We start from the raw sequence: 16,049 nt of genomic DNA on the forward strand, positions 1-16,049 counted from the left end.
AAAGATGAAGAGAGAGAGAAAGAGGAGAGAAAGAGAGGAGAGATAAAAACAGAGGGAGAGAGAAAGATAGAGAGAGAGAGAGCTAAAGAGAGAAAAAGAGAGAGAGAAAGAGAGAGAGAAAAACAGAGGGAGAGAGAAAGAGAGAGAGAGATAAAGAGAGAAAAAGAGAGAGAGAAAGAGAGAAAAAACTGAGTGAGAGTGAGAGAGAGAGATACAGTACTGTAGAAAAAAATGTGGTGTAGTGTACTTATGCGGCCAGATAGGCCACTGGGGCCAGGAATGTATGCTTGCGTGGGGTGATACTGTTGAAAACAAACTAATGTTACTATTACACAGGTACAGAAAAGCAATACACCTGAGAAAGAGAGAGAGAGATAAAGAGAGAGAGAGGAATAGATACCGTAGGTAGAGAGAGACTGGCAAGGGAAGAAAAGGAGAGATATAAAGTGCTGTAGAAAACAATGTGGGTGTACTTGTACTTACATGGCAGGGGGCTTATAGTACTTGCAGCCTCCTCATCAATGACGAGTCTGTCTGTGTGTACAGTATAAGAAAAAAATATTATAAAACAAATCAAAAAGGCAGTAGCATGACACTATTGTGTCCATACTGTAACTGTTGTAATCATTACCACTGTCATTTGAGGAGGAGGCTGCAGAAGGTGGTGGTGGTCGTGGAGGTAGGACTGTGGAAAAAGAACACTGTACTGTCAGTTTCCCTCAAAACCATTTTGAAACAAATAAACTGCACAAATCTGACCAGAGTCTTCATAACACCAAAAACAAACACACAAATGAGAGAGAGAGAGAGAGAGAGAGAGAGAAAGGAGAGAGAGAGAGAGAGAGAGAGAGAAAGGAGAGAGAGAGAGAGAGAGAGAGAGAGAGAGAGAAAGGAGAGAGAGAGAGAGAGAGAGAGAGAGAAAGGAGAGAGAGAGAGAGAGAGAGAGAGAGAGAGAAAGGAGGATGAGAGAGAGAGAAGAGAGAGAGAGAGATAGAGAGAGAGAGAAAGGAGAGAGAGAGAGAGAGAGAGAGAGAAAGGAGAGAGAGAGAGAGAGAGAGAGAGAGAGAAAGGAGAGAGAGAGAGAGAGAGAGAGAGAAGGAGAGAGAGAGAGAGAGAGAGAGAAAGGATGAGAGAGAGAGAGAGAGAGAGAGAGAGAGAAAGGAGAGAGAGAGAGAACAGTGTGCAGTAGTGTGTACTGTACTTACTTCGACAAATAAGCCCGGCTGCTGGCAGTGTGGTGGTGGCGGCGGTGGTGGTGGTGGTGGCACTTCCGGGGAAGGGGGGGCCTTCTCGCCCTGTGGGGAAAAATACATGTCGTCATTAAGAAGCATTTGAAAACCATCTATTCCAAATTGGAGAGGGATTATGGTACAGTACTGTAAATGGCCTTAGGGAATTAGCTATTGATTAAAATACAAACCAATATAGTATACTGTAGTACAAAAACTACTGTAGTCTGTGAAGCTGGCATTGGGCCCAACATAAAACTGTATGGTACTGTACTGTATATAAAAAAATTATACAGTCCAGTAAAGTACAGTACTGTATGACCAAGTGGTGTAACGTCACACAGAGGCTCTGTGGGTGGCACTGTTTGCCACCCCCACGAGTTGTACACGATGGCACAAAAGATGACGAGAGCGATGTGGGCCCCATTGCCGGCAATGGAGGACCCGGCAGTGCCTTTCCAGCTTCAACGAAGCATTCGAGGCACCTGCTGGGTCTCCCTGTCATGCACATGCGCATGACACTGGAGGCCGAACCCAGCGGAGGACCTCGCTGAGGACTTTGCGACACCTCGCCGGAGGGGTAAGTACGGTATTAATAAATACAGTACCAGTGGCATTTTCGTTTGTATCACAGTGATACTAAATGAAAATTCCCCCTGGTATTTCCCTTCGTTTGTAAATGAGGCACAGAGTGAGAAGTTGATAAGATACCAGCCAATCAGCTCCCAAATTTCATTTTTCAAACACAGCCTGTGAGATGACAGTTGGGAGCTGATTGGAGACCCCTGAATCTGTCCATGACGTACAGTAATAGTGTCAGACTTAAAGGGGGCAGGCCCAGCACAGAAAAATAGTGTGTACAGTACCGTAGGTTAACATAGATTTGGTCGACAGACATTAGAATGGTGGATCAATCAACTTGCCTTTTGTTACTGTAGGTTTATTAATCAAACAAGCCATGTCGAGCAATAGTGTGTCACCCTTTAGTCCATGTAGCAGTACAGTACTGTAGATTTAATCAGGCTGTCAATCAAATGTCTGCCAGTCATGTCAGTATGTGGTAACAACTGTCGGTCATCGTCAGATACTGTAGTATCCAACACCCTACAGTGCAGTGTACAGTAATGTAGAGTACGGTACCGTATGTCAGAGTCGTGCATTGTACTGTATTCGTTATTGTACGTATACTTGTAATTCATGTGATTATACAGCAATGCATGTACTTACTTCGAATTATACGCCTCCGAATGCGCTCTAGACGAGGCCTGTCCCACCTCAGCAGGTCACTCCACCTGCGCTGGAGTGAGCGTACGTTGCGGTGCACGCCGTATAGCCTATATATTTCACGGCTTGCACTTCTGTAGGCGAGCTCTTTGTCTTGGTTTGTGGCGAAGGCTTGGTCCCGTCACTTCACCATGAGAAAGAGCTCGCCGGATGAGAATCATCTTGCTCTCATAGCAGCCATTTTCACTAGCCAGTGACGCACGTTCGTACATCGCACAGCGCATAACGCATGATGCACGTCGACATTAATCACTCGCCTACGGCAGGCGTCTGTGGTGCACTGTAATGTAGTCATAACCATAGTGGCAAAGTAGTGTGGGCATCACGGGATTGAAAAGTTTCTGAAGTCATGAAATCACTATTGTGTAACATTCATAGCGCACACTACAGTAGTTATCCCTAGCAGATGGGGGATGGTAACTTTTCGTAGCCATTTTCAGGACACTAGGGCAGAGTTGACTGCTTACAGTAAATGGATTAACAAAGCATCCTTTATTATGGTAATGAGAGGCTCTTGCTTGCTTTGGGGTAAGGGACCTGTGTGAGGTTCTGAATTTGTTGTGAACCCGGGGTGGTGATAGAAGCAGGACACAGGAAGCAGACTTAAATGAAAAAGGGTGGGTTTTTAATAATGGACTGAGAAGACATGGGAGTGGCAAACAAAAGTCCAGGTATAGCACTAAAGTGCACTTGATAACTGTTGTGAGGGTTAATGAACAAATGTCCAGGTAGTGACAGGCAGAACAGTCCAGTATAGGTATGGTGAGCTAAAACAGAATGCAGGCTTGATGAGCTGTAAGTGAATGCAGGTTTGGTGAGCTGTAGCTGATGCAGGACAGAGGTAGTGAAGTCAGCTGGAATGAAATGAAACAAGTTGCAGGGAAACAGAAGGTTCAGGTACTCAGGCAGGTAGAAAGGTATATGGAGGAGGTAGGGAATCCAGCAGGGTTTGGAGCAGGTTAGGAAAAGCAGGCTTAGGCAATAAATCCAAATAGACAGGTTTAAGCACAGTAACACTCTCTCTCAGCTCTCGCAGAGAAACACGTTGCACTGGCAATGCAAGGGAGCTCTGAACTCCCTTAAATCCCCAGTGCTCAGCCGTGAATGGTCAGAGAGGAGCATGTGACACAACAGGATAGGGCAACTAGGTCACCTGACCAGAGACAAGATGGCGGAGCCCATGCCAGAACGGAACGAAGCACCCCCAGGCCTAACCAAGACCAGAGTGGACAGTATGCCCCCACAGAACCACGCACAGCCAATGCTCTTCGCCAGGCACCACCGCCACCACCAGACGCCCCTCGCCATAGCGTCCTCACAGGTATTAACCGTCGACTACCATGCCGAGAGACCCTGGTCGTGACAGTACCCCCCCTTTATGGGTGGCCTCAGGACACCTTCTAGGCTTTTCATGATGAGCCACGTGGACTTTGTTGATAGGACTGGAAACGTAGATATCCTCAGCTTTGACCCACCAGAAACAGGAACTAGAAACTGAAAACCCCTCCTGGGGTACGAGACTTGAGGCCCCTTCCTGGGGTGCTAGATCTGAAATCCCCTCCTGGGGAATAAAACTTGAAACATCCTCTCGAGGTATGGGGCTGAAAACCCCATCCTGGGGCTGGACACTCAGAAATCCCTTAAGGGGCTGAGGCTCTGGAGACCTCCTTTGATGTTGAGACCTTAGAGACATCCTCTGGGGTTGAGGCTTTGGAGGCACCCCTCCCGGGGCTACAAAGGACTTCCCAACAGGTGGTTGTAGTTGTATAGCTGTCAAAACTTTTGCCCCAAGCTTGGGTGTATTCCATAGTGTTTCTAGACCACTATCAGGGGATGATGACCGTGACAAGGCGTCGGTCTTCGGAAGGCAAGACACTTGACATTCCACACTCCATGACTGAACCTGCATAGTGTTCCAATCAATTCTGGGGTTGTGCTTACACAGCCACGGGTATCCGAGTATAACTTCATGGGAAGTCTTGGGTATAATGAAAAAACTGATATGTTCAACATGGAGGGTTCCAACACGAACTAAAACAGGTTGAGTTCTCTTAGACACAGTTCCATTACAAAGAGATTTACCATCAATAGAGGTCCAGGAGACAGAATGATCCAAGGTGCTGCAGGAAATTTGTAATTTATCTGCCAACCGAGACGACATGAAATTCCCCGCTGCCCCGGAGTCCAATAGGGCAGACACAAACACAGGGCTAGAATTAATGTCTAAGGCTATGGACAACACAGAGTCAATACGTTTAGAGGACGGAAGAATTGCTCCTAGCTGAGTGCACCCAGAATTAGCTAGAAACGGGACGCTCCCCGGCTTGCGGGTACAGGAAGCCACCAGGTGACCCGAGTCTCCACAGTATAGACAAAGGTTCTCTTTAAAGCGTCTCTGTCGTTCTTCGTTAGAGAGACGGGTATGATTTACCTGCATGGGTTCTTCCTCGGAAAGGGAGTGAGTGGGATGGGTAGGGGAAGGGAAACGCTTAGCTCTGTGTTTTTCATCTTGGCGCTCTCTAAAGCGTATATTAACTTTATTACAAAAGGAAATCAGATCACTAAGACTAGAGGGTAATTCGCGAGTCACTAGATCATCCTTTAAACGATCTGATAGACCTTGCCAAAGGCCAATGTCAAGGCTTCTTCATTCCACTTCAGTTCAGATGCCAAAGTCTGAAACTGAATGACGTACTGGCTGACAGGACGGGTCCCTTGTTTTAACTTCATAATACTGGAGGAAGCAGAGGAAGTTCTTCCAGGCTCGTCGAAAATCCTCCTGAATGTTGCTAGGAACTCTGGGTAATCGTCCAGAAGCGGATCTGAACGCTCCCAGAGCGGAGAAACCCATTCTAGGGCGGAACCGGATAACAAGGACACAATGTAAGCCACTTTGGTTCTAGGAGCAGGGAAATTAGAGGGTTGCAAAGTAAAGTGCACTTCGCACTGATTGAGAAATCCACGACACAGTTTTGGAGTACCATCAAACTTATCAGGTGTGGGAAGATGCAAACGAGGACTAGATACAGATGAAGAAATCACAGGAGTGGGGACAGGAGTAGCTGCAAGCACACTAGGAGCCGTTGAAGTAGCTTGTACAGTATCCAGACGGCGTGCAATGTCTTGCACAAACTGTGCCATCTGTCGCTGTATAGTCTCCACACTCTCCAAGCGAGTTGCTATGCTCTGAATTAAATCCTGTTGTTTAGTTATTTCCTGCAGGAACTGAGCCACTTGGTGCTGCATAGCTTCCAGGTTTTCCAAACGGCCAGCAATACTTCGGAAAAAATCCGCTCCAGACTCCTGTTCCGTGGCCGGATCCATGGGGCCAGTGCAAACTGTGAGGTTATGAATTTGTTCTGGACCCGGGGTGGTGATAGAAGCAGACACAGGAGCAGACTTAAATGAAAAAGAGGGGTTTTTAATAAGGGACTGAGAAGACATGGGAGTGGCAAACAAAAGTCCAGGTATAGCACTAAAGTGCACTTGATAACTGTTGTGAGGGTTAATGAACAAATGTCCAGGTAGTGACAGGCAGAACAGTCCAGTATAGGTATGGTGAGCTAAAACAGAATGCAGGTTTGGTGAGCTGTAGCTGATGCAGACAGAGGTAGTGAAGTCCAGCTGGGAATGAAATGAAACAAGGTGCAGGGAAACAGCAGGTTCAGGTACTCAGGCAGGTAGAAAGGTATATGGAGGAGGTAGGGGAATCCAGCAGGGTTTGGAGCAGGTTAGGAAAAGCAGGCTTAGGCAATAAATCCAATAGACAGGTTTAAGCACAGGAACACTCCCTCTCAGCTCTCGCAGAGAAACACGTTGCACTGGCAATGCAAGGGAGCTCTGAACTCCCTTAAATCCCCAGTGCTCAGCCGTGAATGGTCAGAGAGGAGCATGTGACACAACAGGATAGGGCAACTAGGTCACCTGACCAGAGACAAGATGGCGGAGCCCATGCCAGAACGGAACGGAAGCACCCCCAGGCCTAACCAGACCAGAGTGACAGTATGCCCCCACAGAACCACGCACAGCCAATGCTCTTCACCAGGCACCACCGCCACCGCCAGACGCCCCTTGCCATAGCGTCCTCACAGGTATTAACCATCGACTACCATGCCGAGAGACCCTGGTCGTGACAACCTGATGCACTGTGTATGACTGGGCATGCGCCCGCCAGAGACGGAAATTCAACAGCATACCGACTGCAGTAATACAGCCAACTGCGCATGCTCAGTGATGGCATAGCACTACATGGCGTATGGCTTGGCGCCACAGATACCATTGAACCCCCTCCATTTCTAGTCCATCGCAGATGGCTGACAGCCACCATAGCGCCAACCGTGTAATACAGAGAGCTCTCTCTCATACAGATCCCACTACTACCGTACTTAGTGTGCAAGGTTGTAACAGCATCACCATTGTCATAAGTTTGCGATGCAACACTATTTTGCACTTCAAGCGCACAGTCAGCTTTGAACACAGAGCGCTCTCTCACAGTCAGAAACCACTCTCAGACAGTCCAAGAGATGTAGCTATCGTGTGTGAGGCCGAGACGCATCTACGTTATCGCATGTTTGCGTTTTGCGCTTTGGGCGCACAGTTTGTGATACAGAGCCCTGTCTCTCATTCTATACAGTCCATTCACTACCAGTTTCTGCAGTTATGAAATCACTATTCTGTGGTGCTAAATTGTACGGCACCGTCAGTTTTTAATATACAGTACAGGCACATTCATAGCGGCACACTAGTTGTCCTAGCAGATGGGGGATGGTGTCCTTGGCAATGGTCACTATTCGTAGCATTTTTCAGGACACTAGGGCAGAGCTGACTGCTTACAGTAAATGGATTAACAAAGCATCCTTTATTATGGTAATGAGAGGCTCTTGCTTGCTTTGGGGGAAGGGACCTGATGCACTGTGTATGACTCTCGGCCCACTGGGCATGCACCAGAAATCCCATCGCAATCCTCCTACTGGGCATGCGCCCGCCAGAGATGGAAATAATACAGCCAACTGCGCATGCTCATTGATGGCATAGCGCTACATGGCGTATGGCTTGGTGCCACAGATCCCATTGTACCCCCTCCATTTCTAATCCATTGCAGATGGCTGACAGCCACCATAGCGCCAACCGTGTAATACAGAGAGCTCTCTCTCATACAGATACCACTACTACCGTACTTAGTGTGCAAGGTTGGAACAGCATCACCATTGTCATACGTTTGCAATGCAATGCTATTTTGCGCTTCAAACGCACAGATAGCTTTGAACACAGAGCGCTCTCTCACAGTCAGAAACCACTCTCAGACAGTCCAAGAGACGTAGCTATCGTGTGTGAGGCCGAGACGCATCTACGTTCTCGCATGTTTGCGTTTTGCGCTTTGGGTGCACAGTTTGTGATACAGAGCCCTCTCTTAGCACTAAAGATCCCATTGTAACCCCTCCACTGGGCATGCGCATGAAATCCCATTGCAACCCCTCGAAGCAGACAGCCACCACAGCGCAGACATTGACGAAAGTTTTGCACTATTTAAATGCACAATCAGTTTGTAATGTCTTACTTTTCAGCAGCCTTTTAAACAACAACACTACAGTATTACAGTACAACACTACTAAAGTAGTTTTACTATAATGTCCAGAGCAGACAGTGACAATGAAAAAAAAATTACGGTACGGTATATTCTTTTCCAGGGATCGAACCCGCGACCATAATTCTACCAAAGAGATCACCTAACCACTAGCCCACACGACAGCTACAGTGAACCACACAGAGCGGCCTCATCCTTGTGCACTCCTTCCGCTGCTGTTTTTAATAAAAAAAAATAATTGTCATACTGTAATTCATCCCATCTCAGTGAAAGCTGTGCGTGCATCTTATTAATCTACAGTATCGGTTATACCGTGACAACAACTCGGGCAACTTCTCTACTGTTCAGTTACTGCACCATACCGTATGTACCGAACAATACTGTATGTGCAGTGATTTGCATCCTGTTATAAGATCTTACTGTACGGTACAGTACTGTACTGTATTGTACATTATGTGACATTTAAAATACAGTATTGGTTGTGCGAACATGCAAATGCTGTGAATGTGAATGTGATATCCATCCAATTTACTGTAAGTTTAACAGTATGGCATTCAGTACAAGGCATTCAGTACAAATTACAACAGTGGAGCACTCGCCACCCAGCGGTTAAGCACTGTATTACATGCAATTACAAAAGTGGAGCACTCGCCACCCAGTGGTTAAGCACTGTATTACATGCCGTAGCATATCCTTCGTTGAAGAAAACCACGGTATTCCACAAGTCCATGGCGCGACTCAGAGGCCTGCATGCCACACCACAAGTCCATGGCGTGACTCACGCCACGCCATGAGCAACAAAATAGCTGGGCAGTTCTGTGCTGGGCAGTTCTGTATCTCCCAACATTCCCACAGCCAGGACGAAGGTTCTGAGAGTTGGGATGGCCGGACAGAACCCTGAAATGAGTATTTTTCAGAATGGTTAGGAGGCCTCAATATTTAGGGAGATGCAGCACTGTGCAGGGCTGTATATACTCACCAGAATCGGATCTTGGTAGGGTGTGTAAATATTACTGCTTAGTCCCTAGTACAAAGTTATGTGTTTCTGTGGTGAAGGGAAATTATATTAGCAATCAGTGGCGGCTCCTGAGGTGAGGCTGCAGCACAATCCAAAATTCAAATAGGGGAGCCACACCAACTGCCGCTCCAAATGCTGCCAAACATCACTGGCAGTTGGTGTGGCTCCCCTATTTGAATTTTGGACTGCGCTGCAGCCTCACCTCAGGAGCCGCCACTGGAAGCAATGTTCAATGTTTTACATCGATAGGTCCTCTTTCATTTAGCAGTGGCTCAGCCAAATCTCATTAGTATTGGGCCACCAGCACCTTGTTCCAGATGTATATAAGGAACGGAAACTACTACAGATGTGCGGTTCTAATCTCCTGAGGATATCCGGATAAATCAGAGTCGCAATTCTGAACATCCAGCGGTACTGAATTCGGATTTTAAATCCGAAATTCGGGTTTTGGATTGCAAAAATTGCATGATTTTAGCTGTTTTTAAAAAACTTTTGTTTATGATTTTTAAAAAAAAAAATCCCGATCCAAAACCAAAACACTTGAGGGTTTTTTCCCAAAACCAAAACACGAAGATAAATCCAGATCCCAAACCAAAACCCCGGGGTCAGCGCACATCTCTGGATTTATTAAACTTTTCAGGTGCAGTTGTTCCAGCAAAAAGGGAGCATTTATCGTTTTATAGTGTTTTACAGAATATTTCCTTCCCATGAATAGTAAATTCACGCAGTGAAGTGAAATTGGCTCTCTACGCAGATAACGCGCTACTTCCAGCTGTGTTAATACAGGGGCATAGGCAGGGCAGTGTCATATCCACACCTGCAGTGCACATCAATTCCAGACTTAACATGATGGCGCTGAGACCCATCTGCAGGTTTCCTGCAAAATATTTACATCTGAGAACGGAAATGCATAATGAAACTGCTTACAGATGGGAGATGAAGGAGGCTTAATTACTGGTGTCTTTGCACTGCATTAATAATTAATGACAGTTTGGGGTAAATAATTGAAGCAAAGTCTCATTTGCAGTTCTTGGAGAGGTGGAAACATCACAAGTGATAAGATGTCTCAGGGCGGCTTTATTTAGGCTCATAAAGTTGAGATGCTGTTACAGGCAGATGCCACATTGCAGTTGTCGTCTAAATAATAAATGGAGATCAAAGATCTAGAGCTCTTGTTGTCTAGGTAATAACTGACTGATAGAGGTAAAACAACACAATGAAAAAAAAGTCTTGCTGTAAAAGCCCTGATGCCCAACACATGCAGGTACAGGGAGACTGTAGTATTTCTGTCCCAGTGTCACTAGTTATATCGGGTCTCACTGTAGGGGTCCATCACTGCAGCCTGAGTGACACCTGGCCACTCATTAGAGAGGTCTGCCTGGCAGGGGATCTGTATGGACAAACCTAACTGTCAATTGCTGCCAGACTGTCCCCACACAACTGAGACTCACCGCCCCCCCCATCAGACTTCGCTGTGCCAGCTTACACACGTGCAATAGAACTGAATGCCCAGATTTGTAGAAAAAAATGTATATTAAAAAAATAAAGCAGTGTAATCTGGTATCGCCAGCTGTGGAGTGACTACAGTAGAGATGTGTTAATATTACAGGTTTGCAAGGACCCCTGTGTTTCGGTTTTGGTTCTAATTCATCATTGTGTTTTGGTTTTGGTGTTGGTAAAACCACCTTCAGGTATTTTGGTTCAGATTCAGCTTTGGTTAGGTTTTGGATTTCTTAAAAATCAATTTAAAAAATCGATACATCTGCTAAAAACATGTAATTTGGACCTGTTTACTACATACATGCAATCCAAAACCCGAGTTCGTTTTTTTAATCCTTTCCGAACTGACTGCAGACCCGAACCGGGACTCCGTACAACTCGGAACGCCAAGGTGATTCCGAACTGGGACTCGATTCAACTTGGAAACCCTGAGTTCGGTTGTGTTCAAATTTCCGGATAACCGAACCGAATGTGTAATACAGAGGTGATAGGAGAGTTGTGTTACAGACGGGAAGCAGCGGGAAGGGAGGGGGGATGAAGGGAAATGTGATACTAAGGCAGGGACAGGTGGGAGGTATTATTAAACAGGTGATGGGGGTGTTATACAGTGGATGGGGGGTGTATTGTTATTACACAGGTGATGGAGATCTGTTAATAGTATTGCACGGGTGATCAGAATGATGTGTTATTATTATACAGGTGATGGGGATGTGTCTGTCACGACCTGGCCCTTGAAGTTTCCAGTCAGGGGACTGGGAGTCGGTGTGACTAGGTGGGGAGATAGCAGTAGACGAGGAGGAAGTACATATGACTTCCTCATCGGCTGATTCCGGGTGTTGACGAGACGTGACCAGAGGCGTGGAGTCTAACTCATTGGTGGTTTTCACCAGTGACCCCTCCGATTGGGATATGGGTTTAGCTGCGCTCAATGAGCAGGTCGCGGCCCCCTGATCAGGGACTTATGAATTAGCAACTGACAGAGAGATAAAAAAGACAACTGAGAGGCTGGAGATTATCAACAGAGAATATCAGTAATCACTGATGTTATATTGAAGTATATCGGTAGAGACAGATGTAGAATAACACTGAAGAATATCAGTAGTGACCGATGTTAAATATCACTGCATAGTATCAGTAGTGACCGATATTGAATACTCCTGAAGAATATCGATAGTGACCGATGTTAAATATCACTGCATAGTATCAGTAGTGACCGATATTGAATACTCCTGAAGAATATCGATAGTGACTGATGCTGAATATCACTGGAGAATTTCACAGAGACTGGTGAAGCATACTGAGGATACACCAGTGTGGAGCCTGGAACAGTGATCCGGAGCTAACAGCTACTGGAGAAGAGAAGATGTTCAGGCGACTTCCTGTTTCCTGGCTTCCTGCTTTATACCCTTAGGTAGCTGTCTATTGGAGGAGAGAGTCAGCTGAGAGGTGACCAGGCTACTATTGGTGGAGGGTCCGGTCAGGTGAGACAGAAAATATGGCTGTGCCCATGCCCGCCGCCTCGGGAACTCCGATATGGAGGATTGCATTGAATAATACTCAGCGTGTCACCCGCTGCCGCACCTGACTACTGACAGTGCGGCTAGTCAAGGGAAGCCGGTGCCAAGGTGAGTAACAACCGATCGCAGGCTGAATAATGACATCGTGTCATTACACGGGTGATGGGAGATGTGTTGTTATTACACAGGTGATGGGGATGTATTATTAGACAGGTGATTGTAGTGATGTGTTATTACACAGGTGATGGGGATGTATTATTAGACAGGTAATCGTAGTGATGTGTTATTACACAGGTGATGAATGGAGACTGCACAAGGGCCCTCTCATTGGTGATGCTCCATACTGTTGATGCTTTCCCTCTCCTGTCACTCAACTCCCAATACCCAGCTCTCCTACACAGGTGTCCTGGGGAAAAGAAATGAGATTTCTATTTGTGGAGCAAGTTTATTATTATAGTGACATGGAATGGAGAGACCACACTTTCCACAAATTCACTTCACACTAAATTGGTGCCTGTAATAAATACAGATTGGTAGACACACTGCACTTACCATAGTAAACATTAAACAGTGGTCGTTGTGGCACCTTCCTAAAGAAAAAAAGAACACTACTGCACTTTGAAATAAAATGAATGTAATAATAAAAGCTATGAGCTGCACAGCGGCAAAATGATTAGCTCAATGGCCCACAGCACTGAGGTCCAAATAAATATTCTCTGTAAGCCTCTGTGGAATCTGGGCTTGATTCAGAGCCGCTCGTAAGTGGCCGCTCGTTCGTTCCGAGCGATGTTTGCCCAACTGTGCATGCGTACGGATCGTAATACGCATGCGCGAACCAGTCAGTGCGGCCGAAAATTGTTTGTTCGCTAAATAGCGAATGCCTGCTAATATGAGTGACAGGAGGAGGCGTATGAGGGTGGTAACAGGGGAAGGTGCTTGAAAACGGGGAGTGGAGATCAGAATGCAGGCGTGCTTAAAGGTCAAAACGGGCATTTTAGGGGTGTGCATAATTAATACAGCAGCGTCACTGACCACGTCGCAGGGTTATTTTATAGTCAGAACTGCTCGCAAATTTGTGGTAGGAAAAACCAACCACAAGAATAGCGAGTAGTTCATACGCTGTAAGTTGGAACCTTGTGCTGCCCGACTTCAGTCGTCATCAATCTGTGCTCTGGGCCCAAGTTCTGGACCCGAAAAAAAAATAAAACAAATAGTGTTTTTTTTGTCAAATTTTTTCTGTGTGTGTGCGTGTTAGGCTTAGCCGCACAAGAACAAGATACAGTCAGCAACGCAAGTTGCAATCTAGTGCTGCCCGACTCCAGTCATCATTATTATTATTATTACATTTTATTTATAGGGCGCCACAAGTGGTCCGCAGCGCCGTACATAAAATAAAGGTTACACAGAACATTACATTACAATACAGTAACCAAAATATAAACAGAACACAAGTAACTATTAGCAACACAATTCTCCTTACACAGTACAGCTCTGAAGGTGAAGGCTGTCATAGAAGTGCTAGAGAAGAAGGCTGTGAGACAGTGGGGAGGAGGACCCTGCTCCTAGTAGCTTACAATCTAGGGAATCATTAATCTGTGCTCTGGGCCAAAGTTCTGGAAAAATAAAAAAAATAATTTCTTCTGTCTATTTTTTTTCTGTGTGCGCACGACTGCACGTGTGTGAATTTTGTAACCGCACCTTGGCTATACTATTGGTGCTTGTGATACTGCTTCAAGATGGCAGAAAATATGGAGGGCTGTCCCATGACAGGAGAGCAAGGCCAAGAACCACATGTTGTAGCTACCGCCAGCAGTCATCATGATGATGCAAGGCCGTCAACTTCCTTGTCCTCTATGAAGGCCCATGCCCCAGAGCTTAAGTCACACCATGGATATGGTAAAGCTACTTTTACTGTAGTAAAGAAAAAAAAAATCGAAAGGCAAGTTGCCTTTAGATAAACAAAAAATTAGCAATATGCCATTCACTACATGAAGTGGCAAGGAAAGGATAAGGCCTTGGCCTTTATTTATGATAACTGCTGGTTCTGATATCCCTTCTGCTTGTAGTAGTAGTGGTGGTGGTACCATTAAAAAATTGAAAGTTGTTAAGAAGAGTAAGACAGCTCTGGGAAAACCAGCTGTGTGCCCTGAGAAATCGAAATCACAAATCCCCGAGGAGAGTGCAAGTGTGTCCGCGGTTGCCATGTGTGAGCCAGACCTAAATACTAGTGTACTGGAGGATCCTCCAAGTTCCAACATTTCTGTGCCCTCTGTAAATGTGGGGAAGTGCAGTCAACACCTTGCAGACATAGTCAGTGAGGATGCTTCTGTGGAATTGCACATGGAGGAGGAAGATATTTTGGTACTTGAAGGTGCTAAGGATGATGAGGATGTTGATGATGAAGATGTTGGTGATGAGGATGTTGATGCAGAGGATGTCCTTTGTGTCAGTAAGACAACAGCTGTTGCCCATGGATTGAAAAAGCCAAAGCCCATTGTTGTCATGCCGTGGCAAAAGACCAAAAGATCCACTTCTCACGTTTGGAATTATTTCCACCCCGATCTGGACAACAGTTGTCAAGCCATATGTAACCATTGCCAAGCAAGAGTGAGTAGAGGGAGGGACCTAAACCACCTAGGAACCTCCTCTTTGTTAAGTCACTTGGAGCGCATTCATCAAACATCAAAGTGTATATCACCAAGTTCCAAAACTCAAAACATAACAAGTCCAGTGTCACCTACCTGCTCCCTCTCTGTGGAATCCAAGCGCCTTCGATTTCCACCACCAACACCTGCATCATCAACACATCCTCATTCGTCATCGGGAGTAGTCCTGCTGCAGCCAAGTTATTCGAAGCATGATTGACTCCTCTCCTATCCATGATTCCTCAGAAGGATCCTTGATGACTACACCTGTTGCTGCTACTGTTGCTGTGAGTGGATCTTCATCCCAGAAGGGGACCAGGAGGAAGACTACTTGTAGTGTATTCTCCAAAAAACAGTTAACTGTCAAACAACTGTTTGCAAGGGCAAACAAGTATGACAGCAATCACCCAGTTCCACATTGGATTACTGACGCCATAACAGCTATGCTTGTATTAGATGTGCGTCCAGTATCCGCCATTACTGCAGTGGGTTTTCAACAGTTAATTGAGGTCCTGTGTCCTCGCTACCAGATCCCTTCTAGATTCCACTTCACTTGAACAGCAATTCTAAGTCTGTACAAGGACAATAAAAAAAAACGTATTACTGTCCTCAGAAATGCCGTTGTACTCACTGTCCACTTAACCATTGATATGTGGACAAGTGGGACAGGGCAAACTAAAGATTACATGACTGTGACAGCCCACTGGGTAGGTGTATTGCCTACAACAGCAGCAGCAACATCTACAAAAAGACAGCTTATACAGAGGCAGGCTACTCTTTGTATAATTGGTTTCACTAAGAGGCATACTGCTGAGAACCTCTTAGAAAAACTCAGGGAAATCATTGCTAAATGGCTTACCCCACTTGGACTCTCCTCGGTATTTGTGATTTCGGACAATGCCACCAATATTGTGAGAGCATTACATGTGGGTGAATTCCAACACGTCCCATGGTTTGCTCACACAGTTTGGTGGTGCAACATTTTTGAAAAAATTTCAGGAGCGTGCAGGAGATGGCCCGCAAAATATAGGGACATTTTAGACATTTGGCGACCACTTGTCAAAGATTGCATGACCAGCAGGTACTGTTAAATTTGCCCTTCCATTGGCTGAAGCAAGAGGTAGTAACTCGGTGGAATTCTACCCTCTATATGCTTCAGTGGATGGTGGAACAGCAAAAGGCCATCCAGGCCTATACAATGGCCTATGACATAGGCCGTGGAGGGGGAATGCACCTTACTCAAGTGTAGTGGAGAATAATTTCCATGTTGTG

The sequence above is a fragment of the Taudactylus pleione genome, unplaced genomic scaffold, assembly GCF_031769625.1.
Source record: "Taudactylus pleione unplaced genomic scaffold, aTauple2 ptg001202l, whole genome shotgun sequence".
Classification (NCBI taxonomy): Eukaryota; Metazoa; Chordata; class Amphibia; order Anura; family Myobatrachidae; genus Taudactylus; species Taudactylus pleione.